At 53.0% G+C, this 6,000-nt stretch overlaps 1 protein-coding gene across 1 annotated transcript in view; it reads right to left on the minus strand.

Annotated features, from left to right (window-relative positions):
* Window positions 1–5,640, minus strand: part of PDE8A (phosphodiesterase 8A) — a 462,427-nt gene extending 456,787 nt beyond the window's left edge. Inside the window, exon 1 of the mRNA XM_063925983.1 lies at window positions 5,178–5,640. The gene's annotated coding sequence lies outside the window, so the exon portion shown is untranslated. The remainder of the gene's footprint in view (window positions 1–5,177) is intronic.
* Window positions 5,641–6,000: the final 360 nt, after the last annotated feature.

Consider the following 6,000-nt stretch of genomic DNA (forward strand, 5'->3'; position numbering starts at 1 on the left):
GTTAAAATATGCAGTGTGCGCCAGAGGGACGTGGACATTTTTTAGGGGTGTGGCTTTGTGGGGAGGGGAGTGGCCACATAATAGTACCAATTAACATTACACCACATAGTAGTGACACTTGTACACATTGTGCCAGGTAGAGCCTCTTACACACATTATGCCAGGTAGAGCCCTTTATACACATTACACCAGGTAGAACACATTATACACATAATGCCCGGTATAACAGACATTAGGCCAGGTAGAGCACAATATGCACATTACACCAGGTAGAGCACATTATACACATAATGGTAGGTAGAGCTAATAATAGACATTATGCCAGGTAGAGCACAATATACACATTACGCCAGGTAGAACACATTATACACATAACGCTCAGTAGAGCCCATAATAGACATTATGCCAGGTAGAGCACACTATACACATTACGCCAGGTAGAGCACATTATACACATTACACCAGGTAGAGCCCATAATAGACACGATGCCAGATAGAGCACATTATACACATAATGCTAGGTAGAGCCCATAATAGACATTATGCCAGGTAGAGCACACTATACACAATATGCCAGGCAGAGCACATTATACACATAACGCCAGGTAGAGCCCCATAAACACATTGTGCCAGATAGAGCACATTATACACATTACTCCAGGAAGAGACCCAAATAAACAGAAAATAAATAAATAACTGGTAATAAATATACATTACGCCAGGTAAAGCACATTATACACATAATGCCAGGTAGAGCCCATTATGCATATATAGCCAGGTAGAGCCTATTATGCACATAACACCAGGTAGAGCCCATAATAGACATCATGCCAGGAAGAGCACATTATACACATTACGCCAGAAAGAGCCCCTTACATCCTCCCCCTTACCTTTCGGGTGTACTGTAGTGTTGTGTACTGTATTGTATTGTATTGTAGTGTAGTGCACTGTAGTGTAGTGTGAGTGTAGATACTTGCATTATTTTTTCCCTTCTGCACTGCTGTTGGCTCCTGATCCTAAACTCCCTCTGTACACTGTCTGCAGGGGTTGGGAGTGCTGAACACAGGGGAGACAGCGAGACTCGGCTAGCACTGACTGCTCACTAATGGTGCATATGCAGCAACCAGTGGGGCTATCCAGGGCCGGCGCTACCATTAGGCAGCTTTAGGCAGCTGCCTATGGGCGCTGGCCACTGGAGGGCGGCATGCTCCAATTAAATATATTTTACAAAAAAAAATATTTTGATAAGTAAGCCCAGACCAGGGGCGGCCGCGGCGAGGGTCTAGCCTGCCACAGCCGTCAGTCACCTCACCGGCGCCAGTGTATTGATTTCCCTGCTCCATGTCTCTAACAGAAATAGACGGAGCTGCGCGTATGAGAGAGCAGGTCAGGAGACGGGCGCCGCCCACACTGACAGCCTAACACGCATCCTAGGCGCCGTCAGCACGAACATGCCGTGCGCTTGTGCGGCGCCCGTCTCCTGACCTGCTCTCTCATACGCGCAGCTCCGTCTATTTCTGTTAGAGACATGGAGCAGGGAAATCAACACACTGGCGTAGGTGAGGTGACTGACGGCTGTGGCAGGCTAGACCCTCACCGCGGCCGCCCCTGGTCTGGGCTTACTTATCAAAATAATTTTTTTTTTTTTAAATATATTTAATTGGAGCATCTGAAAGGCAAGAGAAGTCTCCCTATCCCCTCCCTCCCCGCCGCCCCGCGCCTCCCTATCCCCTCCCTGCCGCCCCGCGTCTCCCTATCTTCTCCCTCCCACCCCGCGTCTCACTATCCCCTCACTGCCGCCCCGCGTCTCGCTATCCCCTCCCTCCCTGCCGCCCCGCGCCTCCCTATCCCCTCCCTCCCTGCCGCCCCGCGCCTCCCTATCCCCTCCCTCCCTGCCGCCCCGTGTCTCCCTATCCCCTCCCTCGCACCCCGCGTCTCACTATCCCCTCCCTGCCACCCCGCGTCTCGCTATCCCCTCCCTCCCTGCCGCCCCGCGCCTCCCTATCTCCTCCCTCCCACCCCGCATCTCCCTTTCCCCTCCCTTCCATCCCGCGTCTCCCTATCCCCTCCCTCCCCACGTCTCCCTATCCCCTCCCTCCCTGCCGCCCCGCGTCTCCCTATCCCCTCCCTCCCACCCCACGTCTCCCTATCCCCTCCCTCCCTGCCGCCCCGCGCCTCCCTATCCCCTCCCTCCCTACCGCCCCGCATCTCCCTATCCCCTCCCTCGCACCCCGCGTCTCACTATCCCCTCCCTGCCGCCCCGCGTCTCGCTATCCCCTCCCTCCCTGCCGCCCCGCGCCTCCCTATCTCCTTCCTCCTACCCCGCATCTCCCTATCCCCTCCCTTCCACCCCGCGTCTCCCTATCCCCTCCCTCCCACCCCACGTCTCCCTATCCCCTCCCTCCCTGCCGCCCCGCGTCTCCCTATCCCCTCCCTCCCACCCCACGTCTCCCTATCCCCTCCCTCCCACCCCACGTCTCCCTATCCCCTCCCTCCCTGCCGCCCCGCGCCTCCCGATGTTGGAGTTGCCTATAGCAGCGGCAGCTCCGGAGACAACAGGCAGCGCTGTTACCTCTATTTCTGTGCCCTCAGCATCTCCGGCAGCATCTGCTTCCTCCGGGACTGAGGAACCAGGACCACTAAGGCGAGGGGTGGGGGGAGTTGTGCTTGGTGGCAAGTGTCTGGGCAGCTCACCCCCAGATCACTTGGACTGCAGCTCCCCCCCTTGTGATCTGGGGGCGAGCTGCAGTCCAAGTGATCTGGGGGTGAGCTGCAGTCCAAGTGATCTGGGGGTGAGCTGCAGTCCAAGTGATCTGGGGGTGAGCTGCAGTCCAAGTGATCTGGGCAAGATCACTTGGACTCCAGCTCACCCCCAGATCACTTGGACGCAGGGACAGGGAAAAATAAATAAAATAAATGTAAAAAAATGATATATTTATATCACAGCTGCCCGCCTCCCACCGCTGACCAGCGCTCACTTCTGCACGCTGCACCGCCATTGAAAGCTGACCACCGCAGACCACAACTGGCGGTGGTCAGAGGGACATCAACGCCTCAGCGAAGAAGGACAGCTTAGTACCACCGCATCCCCCGCAGACCATGGGCTCATCCGCCACCGACAACCACAGTCCCTTCCGCACCTCCGCTGCACATATCAGGTAATGTTACTCTATGTCCCTGCTGTCACGCTCTCAGTCCCTGCTGTCACTCTCTCAGTCCCTGCTGTCACTCTCTCAGTCCTTGCTGTCACTCTCTCTCCCTGTCCCGAATTTGTGGGTCATACCGTTTGCTATAATGTGAATTTCGGCTCATACCATGTGCTATAATGTGAATTTCGGCTCATGCCATGTGGTAAAATCAGAATTTTGTCTCATACCGTATGCTGTAATGTGAATTTCGGGTCATACCGTGTGCTATAATGTGAATTTCGGCTCATACAGTGTGGTAAAATCTGAAATTTTGGGTCATAGCGTGTTCTGTAACGTGAATTTCGACTCATACCGTGTGCTGTAATGTGAATTTCGGCTCATACTGTGTAGTAAAATATGAATTTTGGCTCATACTATGTGCTGTAATGTGAATTTCGGCTCATACTGTGTGCTGTAATGTGAATTTCGGCTCATACCGTGTGCTGTAATGTGAATTTCGGCTCATACCGTGTGCTGTAATGTGAATTTCGGCTCATACTGTGTGCTGTAATGTGAATTTCGGCTCATACTGTGTGCTGTAATGTGAATTTCGGCTCATACGGTGTGCTGTAATGTGAATTTTGGCTCATACTGTGTGGTAAAATATGAATTTCGGATCATACCATGTGCTGTAGTGTGAATTTTGGCTCATACCATGTGCTGTAGTGTGAATTTCGGCTCATTCCGTGTGCTGTAATGTAAATTTCTAGATAGTATAAGAATTTCTAGATAGTATAAGGGGTCCTAATACACTGAAGGACATGCCCCCATTTGAGTGGCCACACCCCCTCTTCCGGAGGCGCGCGCATAATTGCAACCTTCACTTTTCCATACCACCCACTTCAAAATGTCCACTTCGACCACTGTATATGTATGTGTGTGTGTGTGTGTATATATATATATATATATATATATATTTATATATTATATATAAAATCTCAGTGCCTCCCCAGCCAATGACCTCACCGCACGTCACTGCCACAAAGTTCTAGTTACAACCCTGGTGCCTATCTATAATACTGTATAAAACTACAGACTGTGGTATTATACTATATATGGATGTGGGGCTGGATGCTTTTTAACTTGTGTGGGGGGGGGGGGGTGTTGGCAGAAATTTTGCCTAGGGTGCCGAGGAACCTTGCACCGGCCCTGGGGCTATCAGTGACCTATACAGGGGTGCTGGGAGCGGGAGGAGCAGCTACAGTGTATGTCCGCACTCTAAACCGAGGAGCAGGAGGAGTGGCCGCAGTGATCTACACAGGGGAGCGGGAGGAGCAGCCTCAGCACTCTAAACGGGAGCAGGAGGAGCAGCCGCAGCAGCTGTCAGCGATCTACACAGGGGAGCGGGAGGAGCAGCCTCAGCACTCTAAACGGGAGCAGGAGGAGCAGCCGCAGCAGCTGTCAGCGATCTACACTGGGGAGCAGGAGGAGCAGACGGAGCATCCGTCAGCGGAGCACACTGGGGCAATAGGCGGTGGGGCATCCAATCGGGTGTATGTGGAAGGTGTACCCACAGGCCAAATGCGCTGTGGGCAAAGCACCTTCTGCCCACACCTAGTTACAGCCCTGTGTGTATTGTGTAAGTTTACATATAGAGTGAAAATAAAAAACTACTGAGACTTGCCTAGTAATGTAGTGCTACATGATGTGACTGACACTGACATGGGGAATGATTTTATAATATATAGAAATATGTACTACACCGCCCCCCCCCCCCCCCCCCGAACTTTGGCTGCCGCAAGCACCCGCTACCCAGGACCAACTGTCGGCCACAACTACCACACATATTACTGCCTGCCCCAACCCATCCCCACCCACAACCATTGTATACTGCTAGCAAACATCCCCCGTTCCATCACACCTCATTCCCCCCCACCACACTTTCCTGGAACCATCAGCTGCTGCTGCTGCCCCAAACTCACCCCTCTATCCTCGCTGACCGTCTAATGCAGCTAGTACCCCATCTGCCTCTTCCCATGCACATCTCACCTTCTATTCATGAATCCACTGGCGCACCACCTTCTTTCTTGTCAGCTCCTCTCCCTGAAGGGGAAGTATACTGGTGAGATGCTTGTTGCGTGCGGTCCGGCGGGAGTGTGGTAGTTGCGGCTGACGGTCCTGGGCAGGGGGTGCTCATACAGATGGGAAGTGTACCTGTGCAGGAGCAGCCATGTAGTTCAGAGAGACATACAGATAGGAGCCTGCCTGTGAGGAGTGCAGTAATGTAGCCACCAGTGGGGCAGAGTGGAATCTGGCAAGGAAAGTGTGTGACCAGCAGCTAGGAACTAGCAGCTGTGGCACTGACATGGAAATGCTGCAGTGTGAGGATCCCGGCTACGTGGAGCCGGTACAAGGACCCAAGAGGACTTGTGCTGAGAGGGCCCCTGCTGGATGTCCCGAAGGAGGTAGGCAATGCTGGAGACTCCCCCCTTGCTGGCTGCAGGATCCTTTCAGCACTGCTATAAACAGGCAGGCAGTTTGGAGGACCAACTGTCAGCTTCTGAGAGGTCCCTGGGCTCTGAAGGACCCATTGCAGTGACCTGGACACCTTGAGTAAAGCTGCAGGCTGGTGAGATACACTGTTTAATGCCCTTCCGCTGCCAGCTCTGCCTAATTGTGATAGGACTAAGGGGGTAGACCCCCCCATTTGGGCAAATAGAAGGGATTAGGCTGCCCTCATTATTAGTGCCCCGCAGTGGCGGAACATGTGAGTGATGGGCACAGGTGCAAAAATATAATTTGGGCCCCCTCCTCCACCCCAACCAAAGTTCACAATATGCCACTTGACAATGGATGACAGGAAGAGGCAGAG

Source organism: Pseudophryne corroboree, chromosome 6 (genome assembly GCF_028390025.1).
Source record: "Pseudophryne corroboree isolate aPseCor3 chromosome 6, aPseCor3.hap2, whole genome shotgun sequence".
Classification (NCBI taxonomy): domain Eukaryota; kingdom Metazoa; phylum Chordata; class Amphibia; order Anura; family Myobatrachidae; genus Pseudophryne; species Pseudophryne corroboree.